Genomic DNA, 19,119 nt, shown 5'->3' on the forward strand with positions numbered 1-19,119 from the left:
CTCCAAGGTTATTCCTCTTTTTATTTTTATTTTATTGTAGAATCAACTCTCGGCAACTGCCAGCAGGGCCATGCAGTGCATACGCACGGACGCCGTTCTCATCCCTACCACCTTCGCCGTCACTTCCCCTACCTGTTCATCCATCCATCCATTATCCATCCCGCTGAATCCGAACACAGGGTCACGGGGGTCTGCTGGAGCCAATCCCAGCCAACACAGGGCACAAGGCAGGAAACAATCCTGGGCAGGGTGCCAACCCACCGCAGCTACCTGTTCATATCTTAAATTATTCTTCAGGCTGATTGAAGACTTAAGTGCCAGCTTAAAAAATAAAGAAAACATAATAAGTAATTGCAAAAGATGCCGACGAAAGAAGAGAAGACGTGGGCTGCTAGGGTGGAGAACAGAAGATCTGCTCAGGAAGCAGCAAGCACATCAACCTCTGAGCACACAAATGATAAACGTACAGAGAAAGAGGATGAAAACTATGAATGCTCAAGTGAAGTGTATTCACTGCACGTTATATATACTGTGACACTAAAGGGCGCTGTCGCTCCTCTAACCCAACAGCCAAACGTCCAGGACACCAGATAAAAGCACAAAAAGGTGTTTTAATTTGTTCCTTTTCTGTAATAGTGCCTCTAAGCACCCCAACCACCATACACAGGCAAGTAGTAATAATAATTTTAATAACAAGTACACAATTCTCTCTCTATCTATCTATCTATCTATATTACATAGTTTACTGTCAAATAATGCAATGAGTATGCAACACGTGTTTCGCCCTTATTTGGGCTCATCAGGCATACACACTCACTGCACCCCTCTCGGGGATCGAACCTCAGATGTCAGAAGCGAAGCCTGTTTACACTGCGCAACGGGGTGTGGTTCGTTTATTTGACAGCCTGGAGATCGGAGTAATTACATTCATAGCATCCGTAGTCTGAGGGCCCATGGTGGATGTTTGTAGACTGGCAGACCAACCACACGCGTTACCTGGTAGGTAACCATCCATACAATCAGACTGAGATTTGGACTACGGATGCTATGAATATATATACTGTATGTATGTATGTATGTGTATATATATATATATATATATATATAAATCTGTCCTCCCAACTTGCTGGGTTCACAGCAGTCCTTCATATAGTCCTTGACCTGGAAGTGCTTCCACTGTTCCTCCCACGTGACTTACCAGCACTTCCGGGTCAAATGGAGGGCTTGAGTTTTCTTCAGCACGGAAGTACTTCAGGGCTTCCGTCTCTGTGACTTGGGAATACTTCCGGGCTATACGGGAAGCAAAAATCCCCCATCGAACTCCAAATCCCATGGTGCCCTGTTGGAATACGGGGCACCGTTGTGCTGCAGGAGAAATGGCCATCTAGTGTCCTGGGGGAGGCAGTGTCCCAAAGTAGCTGTCTTCCCCCATCCTTCCACTCTTTTGGCGTGCTGGCTGGGTTGAGATGCTGGCCATCCATCACAATATATAGTATATATATATTTAGTTATGTGATAATTTCATATTTGCCATTTTGTTTATTTCATTATGGAACAAATGATATTCAATAAAAAAATAACACATTGCTTCTTTGTTGTTTTTTCTATAAGAAAGCACAGCCCACAGTTCAGCTGTGAAGGCAAAATTTGTCACATTTGGTAAAGGGGGGGGGGGGGGGGGGGTCTGGTGTGGGCTGGAAACAATTGTGAGGGCGAGCCTAAGCTGGTAAGCCGTTTTCTAAAATCTGAAATTTGTGGACAGGGGGTCGAGTTCTTTGACAGCTCCCCTTGAAAGTGAGCGACCCCTTTGAATTTTTTTTTTTTGGCTTTTGAATTTGGTTGGGAGGGGGGTAGGGGTTCCATGTCCCAGACCCCCTTAGCTTCATCCTTGCCACCGTTAGTTACTGCCAGTGTCATTCAGCAAGTGAACTAAATAGATCATCTACCATGGAGACTAAGATAAAGAAAGGCACAGTTATAGGAAAATCTTCAGTTTAAGTTGAACTCTTCAACTGCCGTCGTGTCACTGCACTTAGAATTTTACCGATTTTCAGTCCGTAGTAAATTTTTATAAGTAGCTGATCTTTGTATGAAGGTTGGAATTGCAGTAAAGGTCAGCAGTAACCAGTATGCTGTGTTACATTTTTTTTTGTTTCTGCCTTTCTGAGGTCGTCGTTGTATCCTGTACTCTCTTTTTGGGGGGGGGGGGTCCATATTCTATTGGCTCTATTGTGTATCTGGTAACCCCAGCTGTGATTTTTGATCCCAGTGTCTTGTACTGACTGCTTTTTTTCCACATATGAAGCTTTTCTTGAAGTCTTGTGTGGTACTGAATTCCAGTTGGCAAAGACGTTCACAAAATTACCAAACGGGTAATAAAAATAATAATAGTTAATTACACTTGTATGTCGCTTTTCTGACCTACTCAAACATAGTGAGTGGGGAGCCACTTCAGCCACCACCAATGTGCAGCTGGATGATGTGATGGCGGCTCACCACGCATTACCTGTTAGGTGGTGAAGGGGTCAGAGACTGGGGATGATTAGATGTGGTGGGACATCAGGATATGCCCTGCTCTTTACAAAGGACACCCAGGGATCTTTTATGACCCCAGAGAGTCAGGATCTCCATATGTACAGCACAGTGTCCCCGTCACTGCACTGGGCAATTGAGAGCCACGCACTGACCACAGGATAAGCGCCCCCTCACCAACATCTCTTCCAGCAGCAACCCAAGCTTTCCCATTTGGTCCACCAAGCCCAAACATGGATTAGGTGTACATGACCCTGCCACCCAGCCAATTGTACCAAGCGGCTGAGCGAGCAGAAGACGCCCGTGTGTGGGTGTGTCGGCCACACAATTCATTTCAGAGAGACTTGTCATCGTTTGTCATTCCTCAAAGGGGATGTCAGCTTTGCCCGAGTGACCAGGGATGTCAGATGACATCAGGCGGACACTCACTTGAGGTGTGAGATAGCGGGCGTCATCGTTCAGAAGTGACGGTGGTGAAGCTCGATTCACACTTCCGTCTGATAAAAGGACACTTAGAGATAGGAGGTTCGGAGGAAGATCAAAGTGGGCCACTGCCCGGCTTACATAGTGCCATCACTATGCCGACCTTCAGGACCATCTCGGATGACTTACCTCGGTGAAATGTCGCCTTTCCGTTCTCCATCCTTCGATATCTGTGTGATGATTCAGTGCCGTCAAGTCAGAGCTCCCACTCCGGACTTGTTTTCAGTCCACCACTCTCACACGCTGAAGGCCCGAGGAGTTCAGCTTGCTTTGTGGCAGTTTGCTTGGGGAACAACTGAGAAAGACATTAAGCTGCAGCGCAAGTGTAGGGGCGAGGGGGGTGCTGCACGTGAAGTCGCCCTGAAGGGCGTGCCAGTATTAGAACAGCCGTCCATCCATTTTCTAAACCTGCTTTATACCGAGGACGGTTGTGGGGAAGATGGAGCTGATCCCATCGAGCACAGGGCACGAGGCAGGAACAGTCCCTGGACAGGGCACCAGCTCATCACAGGGTGACCACACACACACACACACACCAATTTACCTGACCCGCACTGTGGGAGGAAATCCCTGTGGGCACAGGGAGAACATGCAATCATGGAGGACCCACAATGTGAACTCCTTGTTGAGCACTACCTCCGTAACAATCAGAACTAAATGCCCATGACAATTTTTCAACATTAAATTAATATAAATTATTTAACAGTTCCTGAGAAATGAGAACATGCACATCTAACTGTCAGCGTGATTCAGCATTTCTCTGAACGACTCCAGAAGCCGCCCTGAAGACCCCCAATTGACTTAACAGCGCGTGAATTCTCTGTTTCAATGGCTAAAGCACTGCAAGTTCCCATTTTTTTTTTTTTGTAGATGAAGGTTTTTCTCTTGACCTCGGGGTGTTAAGCTGATTTGCTGACTGGAGTTCAACGTGACAACAGCGTCTGACGTCCTCCCTGCTGTTCTAAGGAGCCCCGCGGACAGGCTGGCTGGCTGGCATGGCATGGCATGGCGGCTTGAAATGTTCGCTAATTTGTACTCAAATAATGAAGGCTCCCTTTTCCTCAGGCGTTTCTGCTGCACTGTGAGTCAGCAGCATCTCTTATTGAATTTCCACACCTTCAATTTCCTTTTGGAACTCAAGTGTTGCCTTCTGCTAATTGGGAAGCACAAAGGTTAAATGAAACTAGCCAGCATTAAAAAAAGAAAAGAACAGAAAGTAAAAAAGGAAACTTCAGCGCATCTCCATTTAATCAAGTGTGGCCATCGTCACTGGCACAGGATGTCACTTCTCATTGGCACTGTAACTGCATTCATGGAGTCAGCAGAAGTCCAGTTGGTGCTGATGATGAGCACAGTGATCAACATGGGACCTGTGGTGGGCTTCATTCTGTGCAGCTCGTGTAATAGATAGATAGATAGATAGATAGATAGATAGATAGATAGATAGATAGATAGATAGATAGATAGATAGATAGATAGATAGATAGATAGATAGATAGATAGATGTGAAAGGCAGTATATTTCATTGTATCTGAGAGGAGATCAAATGGTAGGTTAGAGTGAGGAGAGACAGCAGAAAGAAGAGTGAGATGTGAAAGGCACTTCTTCTTCTTCTTTCGGCTGCTCCCATTAGTGGTCGCCACAGCGGATCATCTTCTTCCATATCTTTCTATCCTCGTCATCTTGTTCTGTTACACCCATCACCTGCATGTCCTCTCTCACCACATCCATAAACCTTCTCTTAGGCCGTCCTCTTCTCCTCTTACCTGGCAGCTTTATCCTTAGCATCCTTCTCCCAATATACCCCTCATCTCTCCTCTGCACATGTCCAAACCAACGCCATCTCGCCTCTCTGACTTTGTCTCCCAACTGTCCAACTTGAGCTGACCCTCTAATGTCCTCATTTCTAATCCTGTCTATCCTCGTCACACCCAATGCAAATCTTAGCATCTTTAACTCTGCCACCTCCAGCTCGGTCTCCTGTGCCACCATCTCCAACCCATATAACAAAGCTGGTCTCCCTACCGTCCTGTAGACCTTTCCTTTCACTCCTGCTGATACCCGTCTGTCACAAATCACTCCTGACACTCTTCTCCACCCATTGCACCCTGCCTGCACTCTCTTCTTCACTTCTCTTCCACAATCCCTGTTACTCTGTACTGTTGATCCCAAGTATTTAAACTCATCCACCTTTGCCAACTCTACTCCCTGCATCCTCACCATTCTACTGACCTCCCTCTCATTTACACACATGTATTCTGTCTTGTTCCTACTGACCTTCATTCCTCTCCTCTCTAGAGCATATCTCCACCTCTCCAGGGTATCCTCAACCTGCTCCCTGCTCTCGCTACAGATCACAATGTTATCAGCAAACATCATAGTCCACTGGGACTCCTGTCTAATCTCGTTTGTCAACCTGTCCATCACCATTGCAAATAAGAAAGGGCTCAGAGCCGATCCCTGATGTAATCCCCCCTTCGTCACTCCTACTGCAGACCTCACCACTGTCATACTTCCCTCGTACATATCCTGTACAGCTCTTATGTACTTCTCTGCCATTCCCGACTTCCTCATACAATACCACAGCTCCTCTCTCCTCACTCTGTCATTTGCTTTCTCCAGGTCCACAAAGACACAATGCAACTCCTTCTGGTCTTCTCTAAACTTCTCCATCAACACCATCAGAGCAAACATTGCATCTGTGGTGCTCTTTCTTGGCATGAAACCATACTACTGCTCACTAATCATCACCTCACTTCTTAACTGAGCTTCCACTACTCTTTCCCATAACTTCATGCTGTGGCTCATCAATTTTATCCCCCTGTAGTTACTGCAGTCCTGCACATCCCCCTTATTCTTAAAAATCTGCACCAGCACACATCCTCTCCACTCCTCAGGCATCCTCTCATTTTCCAAGATTTCATTCAACAATCTGAGGTGTGAAAGGCACTATATAACTGATTTCATGCATAAATACATACCAACATATTGTATTTGAGAAGAGAGCAGGACAAAGGTTCAAGTGGTAGGTGAGGAGAGAGAACAGGGTGAAGAGTGAGTCATGAAAGGCGCTATACAATAGATAGACATTCATATATACATACATGTGATTGTATTGGGAAGGGAGCAGGACAAAGGTTCAAATGGTAGGTAAGCGTGAGGACTGTGAGCAGAAGAAGAAATGTCAAGTTTGAGATACAGAAAGGCAGGACTCATTTGTGACAGTTATAGAAGGGCGAGTGTGCCACCTGTCCCACCAGACAGAAGGGGCTAAGTGACTTGTAGATGTGGGTGTTTATTTATTTTGTTTTATTTTATTACCCCTTCTTTGTTTCCTTTATTTTATTAGTAAAGACACCCCTTTTTTTATCTTTGGCTCCCTTGACATGTATTCTGGGTTCAAGAACAGCTCAGTGTTGCCCTCTGCTGTCCGCCACTGGCCATTAATCCTAGTCTGTATTTTTACAGTTTGAGGGTCTCACATAGAGTGTCATGGTGGGTGTGTGTTATTTTCTCATGGGCTGGCATCACATCCAGGGTGGGTTCTGTGCAGACCTCCAGCTTTCCAAGAGCTGACAATTATTGTTAAGCAATTTACGGTGATGGATGGATGGCCGGATAGATGAGTGGATTACATTTCTCCATGAGAGGCACAAGCAGCTGGCTTCTCAGTCTCATCTTGCTGTTACTCCTTTGAAGTAAGCATCACAGGTCATCATGTGAGGTGAATTTAGTACCAGGGGTTTAACGAGGGCAACGAATTGGCTGGCACCAACAGGGCATTTGCAGCCAACTCCTGATAGTTTTTTTATTGTGGCAGCTCCAGCCAGGCAGGCAGATTGGCACTGCCAGGGTTAAATGATCTCGGCCTGCCTCCAGGTCTGATAAGAGTCCAAGAGCGGGCAGGCATGGATCAGATTGGCAAGCCCAGCGCCTCCAGTGCGTGGGCGTAGCTTTCAATCCATTTCTGAAAGCTGCCTGCAGGATACACTGAGTTATGACAGGGATGAAAATCGCAGGAAAGATCTGGCCGAGCGGCCGCTGGATGTCGGAATGAAATAAAGGAATAAATAAGTAAAAGTGCGTAAAGGTCACATTGGGATCACGGGAATTGACGGCCGTGCCACTTAACCTGACTCTGCTGAACAGCCGACACAGCGTCTCTGAGATTTTATCAAGTCTGACGCGCACCCTTGGCAACAAGTGATGGAGTGTGTGTTTCACTGGCCACTGGGGGGCGCTGGCACCAACTGATACATTACAAGTTGCATAATCAAGAAGATTAATAACCTCCTTGGGGTTATCTTAATTTTTTGTCAGCAAGACAAGGATATTATTTTGTGAAACATGGAAACATCAGCCGATATACGGCAGGGGAGATGTGTCCGGTGTCCAGTGTTGCTCTGATGCAGGTTTAGTGTACGTCCTTCATGTGACATGTTTTGAAACGGTCACCAACGCGCAGCCCGACGTCACAATTGGGACAGTGGAGGAGAGTTTCATTTTCTGCAGCTTGCACATGGGAAGGTGAAATGTCAGGGCCCTATCTGCATGGTCGATGTTGCCCCTTGTGTTACTGGGGGCTCAATGATTTCCACATTCTCCCCACACAAACTTTGACAGTTGTTGTATTCTGAAAGTGCCATGGCTAACATCTTTGTTTTTCCTTCTACTTGATTGCAGTCCTATTGCCTTTTTTTGCTACGCTGAAGCCTCACATGACCAAAGTCACCAGGCAGGTGGCACAGTGCCACATGCATCAGTTTCACCATCCATTTCAGCATTCGATGACCAATTCCCATTGTCGTCACTATCGCTTCATTCAAGTTAACTGGCTTTACAGCTTCTCATTCACACGCCATTATGTTTTAGCCAAAGGCTCCGCCCCTACTCATGAATATTGATGAGTTACCATAGAGTGGTAAAGCACAGGGAAATATTCTTGCTCTTTTTGCAGCAGGATGTTATTTTATCCACTAGAGGGCAGCAGAATTCTGTCCTGAATGTTAGTGCTGCGGATAATCACAGCTTTCCCAGAGAGAGAGAGACACTCGGGAATAACTGTTTTTACTAGAGAGGCACTCAGGGTTAACGCCATTGAAAGGAGCCATTCTTGGACACACACCAACACAACCACACTCGCTCAGCCTGGGTCATGTAAGAGTGACTGATTGACCAAACAAGTGAAAACCAGCACAGGGCACAAGGCCGGAAACAGTGCCAGCTGGTATGAAGGCACAATCTCAAACTGTTAATCTAACTTGTATGTCTTGAAAAATGTGGGAGAAAGACCAACATAGACACAGGGAGAAAGTGGAAACCCACCACAGACCACCAAGCAGGGGATCTGCATGTAGGATGCTGGATCTGTCAGGCCGCAGCACCATTCGCTGTGCCGCTGTACTGCCTGACATGAGGTCACTTTCTTGTAGCTAAAAGGCCCTGACCGCTCCACTGTGTTATTTTATATAGCGTCTTCCTGGGTAGGACGTTAACCTGCATTCGGCCCTGCAGGCAGGTCCTCCAACTTGCAGGAAAAACTCGGGGGTCAGTGGCAGGACTGGCACTCCAGCCACCGTTAAAAAACCTCACACTGATGAGTGTGCTGCTGTGGTGTCACCCTCTGCACTCGGGTGCCAATCTGGGTGGTTCATCGTGTGGTGGGTGCGGCAATACGATACAATCAGCGCCTGCTCCTTCTTTCTCCCTCTCTTTAAAGCATTTAGCTTATAAATATAAATCCAAAGTGTCATCCAGCACTTTGGCAGCCGTTCCAGCTTTGAGTCTTCTTGGTGAGTCTCTACAAGCTTTGCACACCTGGAATTTGGTGGTTTTTCCCATCCTTCCTGGCACATCCTTCTCAAGCCCCAGTGGGAAGTGTCTGTCGAGTGCCATCTTCAAGTCTCTCTCTCCACACATGTCCTGTGGGGTTAAGTCAGGGCCACTCAAGGCCACTCAGAGACTTGTCCCCAAAGCCCCTCCAGCGTTATCTTGACTGTGTGCTTCAGCTCATTGTCACGTCGGAAAGGGGATCTTCTTTAAGGTCCTCTCTGTATTTTGGCCGCATTCACCCTTCCCTCGATTCTGACCTGTCTCCCTGTCCTTGTGGTGTGATGCTGCCAGCACCATTGTGCTTCACCATAGAGCTGGCATGAGGCAGGTGATGAGCGGTGCCCGGTCTTCTCCAGACATGGTGCATAGAGTTTTGGGCACATAGCTCTCAGATTTTATCTCATCAGACCAGAGAATCTTTTTTCTTTGTTCTCTTAGAGTCCTGTAAAGTGGGAGTTAGCCACTCCACCAGAAACGCCTGATTGATGGCGTTCTCCCGTCTCAGCGGATAACTTTTGAAGCTTTGTTCGAGTGACCATTGGGCTCTCGGCCACCTCCCTCCTTGTTAGACCTGCAGCTCAGCTCTCGGAACTGCTTGGTATCCAAGGTCTGTCCGGAAAGTATCAGGTCATGTAATACGAAAAATAGATACATTTACTGAAGAAGAAGAAGATATTACATAGGACAATGACGCCTCAGCACCCGTCAAAGTAGGCACCTTGGGACACACAGCGTCTCTTCCACCATTCGGAACACTCTGTTGTTGGAATCGCCATCAGCTGCCTCGTCGTGTTTTCCTGAATCTCACCAACAGCCTGAAATCACTTCCCTTTCAACGACAACAACATTTATTTCTAGAGCACATTTTCATACAAATGGTGTACTCAAAGTGCTTTACAGGATGAAGAAAGAAAAATATATAAATAAGATTAGGCAATACTAAGTAACAAAGAATAAAGTAATGTCCACTGGTCCGGAGGAAAAAACTAAATCTGCAGGGGTTCCAAGGCCATGAGGCCACCGAGCCCCCACTGGGCATTCTACCTGACGTCAGTGATCTCAATCAGTCCTCATGGTTTCCAGGCTTCATATGGAAGAATTAAGTGACGTTGGCCATGTGGACCTCTGGCCTTCAATCCATCAATGGAGGGACTGCATGGCCCTGAACAGACGGTGGTGGCGCAGATCACCAGAACTGGAAAAAGAGCAGCAGAGAAAGTAGGGGTGAGTATGGAAAAATGATAATTCAATACATATACAGAATATCAGGGTTACACTAAAATGAAGCTATGAGAAAGCCATGTTGAAGTACAGGGTCTTTAGCAGCCATGTTAGCCTGGCGGTCAGCTATTCCAGATTTTAGGTGCAGAACAGCAGCACTTCTTTTGAGTTTAGCCCTTAGAATTAGAAGCAGACCCTCACTTGAAGATCTGCTTCACATCAACGTTTAGTCCTTCAGTAATCACTAAGTCTAACGTATGCCCTGCTTTGTGTGTTGGCTGACTAACATGCTGTCTCAAATCAAAAGCGTCCAGGAGGTTCATAAATTCTTTTACTTTCAGGTCACACTGATTATCGATATGAAAGTTAAAGTCACCGACTATTAGGAACGTGTCATAGTTCGCCATTATAATTGATACCAAGTCTGAGAATTCCTCAAAGAAAGACGCACTGCATTTAGGAGGTCTATACACGGATAAAACGAGAAACTGAGAAACTTCATGAATAACAACAGCAAGATGCTCAAAGGACTTGAATTTACCAAAACGGACATCTTTACACTTTAACTGGCTCGAGTAAATGTTTGCTAAACCGTCGCCTTTCTTACCTTGGCGATCCGCATGAGCAAAGCTGTAATTCGCAGGCGCAGATTCGATTAAAATATTCGCGCCATCAGAGCTAAGCCACGTTTCACTTAATGCAATAAAATCAATTTTCCTATCACTAATAAGATCGTTGATAGGAAACGTCTTATTGGTTAATGCCCTAACATTTAAGAAAGCCATATTTAATGTTTCGGAAGAGCAGAGCTGAATTGTATGTGCGTGATGGGTATTCGAGATAGAAATTAAGTTATTTTTATTAGCGCCGCTCTGTGCGTATTTTTTATTTAATCTATAATCTGTTTTTATAGAGTTAATACATTGTTCATCTAGAGGTGGAATTGTAATTAAATTATTTGTATTTATGCCGCACTGCCTAGATTTTTTACATGCACTGAGGTTAGTTATTAGAGTAGTAATGCAGTGCACTTTTGAGGAAGATTTTGTTAAAGAATTATCATGTCCTAGCAAAGCATTACGGACAGGATTAGGAGTAGAAGCAAAGAGTCAAGAGAGATGAATTACCTTAGCGATGTTTTCGGAGAGGACCCGGGCGCCGAATCTACATTATTTGGGTGCAGACCATCCCGCTTGAAGAAACGCGGCCTCTCCCAGAAGAGGTCTCGGTTGTCTATGAACCCGATGTTGTGACTCTCGCAGAAGCCTTTCAGCCAGATGTTTAATCCCAGTAATACTCGTTCCATCTTCTAACGAGAGGTAGGGGACCTGAGATGGTGATTCTGGCAGCCGGGGTCCTCTCCTTTGTGGCTTTGATCAGTGCTGTGAAGTCCGCCTTGAGAATCTCCGACTGTCGGTATCTCACGTCGTTTCCCCCAGCGTGTATTACAATGGATCCCACTGGCCTGTTCTTGTGCCTCTCGAAGACTGTCGGCGCACGTCTCGTAACATCTCAGACATGAGGACCGGGAAAACAAGAGACAAAAGATTTCTGATTAGGGCATGAGATGCTTAGGTTTCATACGATTGAATCTCCAATCACAAATACATCACCCGGGGTTGAAGGAAAACTTGGGGCCGCGGAGAGAGTCGAACTGGTTCTGGTTGGAGATGCTTGCCTGTGCCGATGGAGGTGTTCTAGCATTAAACCCCCGCCTGCATAGCTGAAACAAGCCAAGGTCTTCATCGTTGATGTCGTCGCTCCGACGATGAGGCGTGGGGGTAAAGCACACTTGGCCCTGGAGGTGAGCGGCACAGCGTGGAGTTGATGTTACTGAACCTCAATGTGCTGCATCAATTTCAAATGTTGGGATGATTTTTCCAGCAGACGAGCCTTCAAACCCCTCAGGTACCTCCGTCTGGACAGGAGTTTCTGGATCTGGATGTTGAGAGCCTGGAATTCTTCGACGACGCGGTTCATCTCACTGTCGGCCATTGTCTGCTTCCGCTTCAATGCCCTAGGAAAGAATGAGAGAGAGAAGTTAGAGCCAGAGCACACCTCCACCTACGAATGTGCAAACTCGTTGGTCGTCCCCAGAAGCCTTCTGAATCACCTGAATCATTTCCGTGGACAAATGTTCAAACTTAACGTAAAATCGGGTGCAGATCCGTTGCTCTTCTCTCTCAGTCATTGTGAATGCGACGGTACAAGTGCTCACTCGACGGCGTCTAGCGCCCCCCACTGACTAGTCCGGTGAAGTTCATGCATGCATACTGCAGTCCACTCGCCTTGGTTGTCAGGTTACGTCAGTGCCGCACAAACCGTTCTCGCTATATTAACAAGGGCTGGACTTTTTCCGGACAGACCTCGTCATTCGGAATTGTGTGGGTGTTTTGGGCTGGCATGTTGTATATGGCAGGTGCCAGTCCAGCACCATCACTGACACTGCTCTATCTGAGCTGCATATCTTTAGGATACGGTAACAAAATGAGGAGGAAACACCACCCCATGAACCCGGGGAGAACATGGCAGCTCCATTGAGATAGGACTTCTGGGTCTTTGGGGTGGTGGCACTGACCACCATGCTGATCTTAAGCAAACCAAATCAATAATCCATCTTTGATGTCAAGAAAAAGACGAAAAAGGAGCGAATAAAGCAATGCGGGTTGATAAATTATTCATTATAAGCTGAGGAACATCTGTGGCCATGTGAATAATTAGCCAGAAGCTTTTAGGCCACATTAAAGGAGTGCCTAATTAAGGACGGTGGCTTCATTTATCTTCGGAACAAAATGTACCATCCGGCTGCGTTACCCCGCACTTTAGAGAGTCCAGACCAGGGACGGGCACCCCCAAACCCAAAGCCCCCAGTATGTCCGATGAGCTCTTCAAAACTTAAAAAGTAACGGATCCTGGCGAACGTCACATGTCCGACTAATCTCCAGGGCCTCAAGAAGAATTGTCACTTCTTGGAAAAATAATCCAAGGAAAGCTGATGTGTATCGGGGGTAATTGCCTGTTTGGAGGCAGCGTTTGATCTGGCAGGCATCTTACGCGATCTTTGTTAACATTTGTGAGAAAGATCAAAAGAAATGAAAATGATTTCTTACACTTGTTTCTTCAGAAGGAAGACAAACTGTACATGAAATTCAGTCTTTGAGACCCCGTGGAATTTGAGGGACTTTAGAGAAGTTTAGAGAAACTTCGAAGGGGGAAAGAGAGAGAGAAGGGGAGACAGCAGGGGATGAGGGGAACTTGAGGATTTGGGGATTGGGGCTGGTCTCCTGTATGGCAGACCAGGGTGTCAGGCTGACAGATACAAGGGAATCCTGAATGATGGACAGAAACAGAAGGTGGGCAAAATGACGGGCAACACCTTAGAACAGGGGGCTGCAATATCAGGCACTTAATGCTACTGTACATAAAAAAGGCGATAATAACTTACCCATAATGCATCTGTTAGTCACTTCTAAGAAAGAGATAACTAAGGGTTAGAAAGGCGCTTTATTATTGGGGTCGCTGACACTCCCACGATTAACTCTGAGGCTAGGGAGCTGCACTGGCAATCGGGAGGTTGCCGGTTTGAATCCCGTAAAATGCCAAAAGGGAATCTGCTCTGTTGGGCCCATGAGCAAGGCCCTTAACCTGCAATTGCTAATCGCTCTGAGTAGTGAGAAAAGCGCTATATAAATGCAACGAATTATTTATAACAAGACCGACGAAAGGATTCCTGGGGTCTTGATATGACTTAGTAATCGTTAATGGCTACTGTCACGCACGCGAGTCAGAGGATCTCCTCACGGTCTCGCCCGAGGTGCAGTATGTGATAACCCGCCAGGGTGAGACGCGGGCGCTCCTTCTCTTCTCTGTCTCTTTCCGCAACAGCGAGGAACCGCCCAGTGAGGGCATTTAGCCCCGCCCCTTCGGGTTCGCGGGAACATCAGCGCGGCTGCCTGAAAAGAGGCGTCAACTGCAAACAGAGCGACCCACCGGACGGCCGGCCAGTGACTGACCCTGATTTCCAGGCGAAAAGCTGAATTTATTTTACTTTTTTATTCATCTTGTTGTTTATTTTGCCCGAGCGGTCAGCTTATTGAAGAGGCACGGTTGTGTTGGACTTTCCCTTATTAAACAGCGTCCCAAATACTGTTGCGCTTTGCGACCTGTCATGCTGCACCCGGCCACGCTACCAACTATTGGCCACTAACGGCAACACTATGTTGTTTTGTCGTGGGGGGTGTTACAGAGGGGCTCCGATCTACCTATAATGTCCCCTCTTTACGTTTATCTGTTTGTCAGTTATGATCCGTATACCCTGGTTATGTTTATTTCGTGGAATGTCCTTGATGGCTTTATCAAGTCTATGAATAGACATTTACATTTCCTTATTTGGCTTTATCCAATGCGACTTAAAACATTTATGACACAATTGGTGACATTTCTGTTGGCTTTCCAGTTGGAGCGCAGGCAGCTGAATGACTTGCTATGGTCACACTGAGTCAGTAGCGGGATTTGAACCGACAGCCTCAGGGTCTGCCTGGAAAGAACTCGGATGCCATGGTGACGATTTTCTCCCTGCGTTTTGTTTTTGGTGTCATTTGAGAAGGTTTAGGATTTCTTTTCCCCGTTATGTCGCGACACCATCTCTGTTTCCGATGTTTGGCGTCTCCCTTTGTCATGGCGTTCTCTCACATGGCAAAGTCAGCGGCGCGCTCCAAACATCTCCGAAAGTATCCGAGTTCTCATGGGTTTTCGGAACCTTTTGACGACCCGTCGTTTTTCGAGCTCCTGCAACATTTTTTATTTACGTTTCCAGTTTGTTTGAAAGCCGGCTTGGACTTTCGGTGAGGACCTGCAGGGCTTGCTTTCTGACTGCGCGTCGCGTATCTCCGGCCCTCACAATTTACTGTCACCCTCTCCGTCAGGACACTTGGCTGACCGACCAAACCAGGACCGACTGCACGGCTCGTTTAGCATTAGCTGAGTTCTCCTGCGTTTATGGCGCTTTGCCTTTTTTGATTTTGTGGATTTTTGACCAAAGGCTTTGTCTTCTCTTCATATTTTTGACTTGTGATTGGAACTTGTTTGCCTTTTTTCAGCATTCCTGACTGTGCTTTCTGTGCTCTTTGGTGCTTATGCTGTGCCTCTGAGCATTTTTGCAAATACGCGTATAATTGTTTTTTATGGTTAAACATTCCACGTGGCCTTTTTTACTGTTTGCCAGGGTCTGCCAGTTGTTTCCCCCTTTAGAGTATTTGGCGATTTTTTGTGCTTGGGAACTTTTTATTTCACAACCTCTATAAACCACTTCTTGTAATAAGCAGGTTTGGACGAGGACTGACTGAGTGACTGATTGCCTTCTCATCTCCGAGTGCCCTGCCAACATCCTTACCCCCCTGCCTTGCCCTTACTGTCTGCCCACCGTGCCCGCTGCTCCATACTCATCCGTTCCAGGTGTCGGCCTCACAGTCTGATCGGCCTTCAAAGATTTACAAAACCAGAAAATAAAAAAAAAAACACAAGAAACCTGGCAAGACAGAAGTAAACACCAACTGTCCTGATGGATTTATTTGATTCATGCCTGGCCCATAATGAATAGGCGGGACATTATGCTCTGTCTCGATTTATTCATTCATTTCGTCACAATAAACAGTCTAAAAAACATCGAATCTTTTCTTTGTATTGTTTGCGTATGCATTATAAATGTGACACGTGAATTGACTCATCACAGTTAAATTGGCCAGAAGCTGCGGCAGAAAAGAGAAGAAAAAAAAGAACAAAAGAAAAGAAAAGAAAAGAAAAGTGTGTCCAGACGCCCTCTAGTGGACGCACAGCGCAACTAAACTTCTGAGCTGGGCTGTCAAATTCAAAGCGGCTGCAGGTTTTCATTCCAGAGACTGTCGTTCAATAAACTTACTTCTTGTACCTTAATTTTAATTAACCTCACCTTTATAGTTGGGAAAGCTTAATTCTTCATTCTCTAACCAGCTGTCAAACCAATCATGAGATACAGCCAACTGATGAGCAGCTAAATCGGTTCAGACGCTATTCTAGGTAGGCTCAAACCAATGTCTTATTTAGAGATCCTGACTCTTCATTTGCCAGCCTGGAACTTCAGGTGTCTCCGTGCTGATGAAGGTGAGAGTGGATGGGTGGGTTTTAATGGTATCTTGAGTAGAGGGCTGCAAACACCTGAAGCCTACCAGTTTAGAAATTGGGCACAATCCTGTACTGTACTAGGCACCATGCCAAGGCACCTGTGCTCTCTCACAGTGACACTCACTCATACAAAGTGAATGTAGAGTCACCTGCAAGGCTTTGGAACGTGAGAGGAAAATGAATAAAATGCACACGGGCACAGGGAAAACATGCAAAACGTCCAAAGGCTTTCCTCATGCTTCCGAGCAGTGACGAGGCATCATTGGATAAAATGTGACAGGACATAATGCATCATAACAGGGTGTGACATGATATAACATAACATAGCATAGCGTGATGTGGCATGATGTAACACAACATAACATAACAGGATGTAAAGGAACATAATGGGACATAACATGTGACACAACATAATAGGACATGATGTGACATTAATGTAACAGAGAATGCCATAACATGATGTGACATGACCCGATATATTGTGACATAACGTAACAAAAAATAACAAAGGATGACATGATGCAACATAACAATAAGATGTGACATGACATAACATAACGTACCATACAGTGATGTGACATAATGAAACATGATATAACAGGATGTAACAGAATATAATGTGACATAACATGACATGATGTGACATTAATGTAACAGAGAATGCCATAATATGATGTGACATGACCCGATATGTTGTGACATAACGTAACACAAAATAACAAAGGGTGACATGATGCAACATAACAATAAGATGTGACATGACATAACATAACATACCATACAGTGATGTGACATAATGAAACATTATATAACAGGATGTAACAGAATATAATGTGACATAACATGACATGATGTGACATTAATGTAACAGAGAATGCCATAATATGATGTGACATGACCTGATATATTGTGACAGGACATAACATAACATAGGATGACATGATGCAACACAGCATAACATACTAGGATGTAACAGAACATAATGGGGCATAACATGTGACACAACATAACATGACATGATGTGACCTTGCCTGATATTTTGTGATAGGATGTAACATAATATAACATAGGATATGACATGACATAAAATAACATAACATACTATGATGTGACATAATGAAACACAATATAACACAACCGGATGTAACAGAACATGATGGGACATAACATAACATAAGGTGGCATAACATGTGACACAACGTAAGAGGACATGATGTGACATATTATCACAGAGAATGCCATAACATGATGTGACATTACCTGATATATTGTAAGAGGACATAACATAACATAATATGATGAGACATAACATAATAAAACATAGGGTGACATGGTGTAACATAACAACATGATGCAAAATGACATAACATAACATAATGTGGTGTGACATGATAACAAAACATAACTTAACAGGATTTAACAGAACATGATGGGACATAACATCGCATAACGTGACATAATATACTGTATTATAACAGGACATGATGGGACAGAGAATGCCATAACATGATGTGACATGACATTGTGATATTGTGACAGGACATAACATAACATAGGATGGCGTGATGTCACACGATGTCACATAACATAACGTGACCCATCGTCGCCTGCCACCGCACTGCATTTGGGGGTCTGTCTGTGCCAGTCCCACCCGTGGCACCTGGTTCAAGCACAGAAGATCCATTCGACACCCCCCGCCTCTGCCATGCTGATCCGTATGTTTTCTGAGGCAACTCGCCTGACATGAATTCTGCTGAGCTCAATAATCCCACTTAAATCTGGAATCCCATTTCTTTCGGTGTCTCTGTTTCCCAGGATTTATCTTATTGCCCCAGTTTGCTCTCCGGCGGATCACGTTGCCTGCGTATGAAGTGAGCCAGGTGTGCCTACAGCTGGGCGATCACTTACGCTGTCACTGGGGGTCTCGAGAGATGTGGCATACAAGCTAGCATGCTGCATCTGGGAGTGTTTCATTTCCTGACGTCTGTTACACTAAGTATAAAGAAAAGAAAAACCGGTAAAGAGATCTATCACTAAAAAAACACACACACAAAACCGCTGACGCAGAAGTGCCGGCTTGGTGAAAACCTCGAAAGCTTCTCCTCAGCTGATCTTTGCAGGTGCCGATACGCTCGTTTACCTGTTAACTCACGTCACTGCGTTCTGTCATGAAGAAGAACAAGTGAACAGGGCATCTGCAGAGGGCATCAGACCGGTGAACGGGTTGGGAAGATGGACGGGGCCGACTAAAACAGCAGGGGCAGCGCAGGCCCACCAGGAAGTAACCCCGACAGTCCGAAGCAACCTGATGCTTTTATTGAAGCGGATGTGCCCGCCGCCATTTTGTTTTTTTGTTGTGAAGGAGCCGTCTGGCAGCGTTCCGCTATAACTGGAGGAGTGAAGACCCCCTGGCCGGCAGGCTTGATGGCACTGCGCCCAGGGTTCAAATCCCACGTCAGTCCCGTCACTGATGATAAGTCCAGCTGGCACAAGTATTATTACGCATTTGAACAGCAATCACAATGAGGCCAATAATTCAAAATCATTCAATTCAATGATCCTGAAAGCCAGCGGGGTTTCACTTTTCAGGGCAAGTGGGGCTCTGCTCCCTGTCACCCAGCAGATGGCGCTGTTCTGCAAAAAATCAAAGAAGCGGTAAACTCATCTCATTTCTTTAACTGGTTGTTAAAATGTTTACAGCAAAATCAACTTAAGTCGTAGCGTTCGGACTTTTCAGTCTTTCACAGTATGATCGATGCAGTTTTTACATTGAAAAATATTTCTTTTCTGGAATATGTGAAACCAGCTGTGATACCAACGGAGACCTCAGCGTTAACGTTTGCAGTGCACCATGTAATGCATAGGTCTCTGCTATATGCCATTTAGTATGTG

Source organism: Erpetoichthys calabaricus, chromosome 14, assembly GCF_900747795.2.
Source record: "Erpetoichthys calabaricus chromosome 14, fErpCal1.3, whole genome shotgun sequence".
In the NCBI taxonomy this organism is placed as follows: Eukaryota; Metazoa; Chordata; class Cladistia; order Polypteriformes; family Polypteridae; genus Erpetoichthys; species Erpetoichthys calabaricus.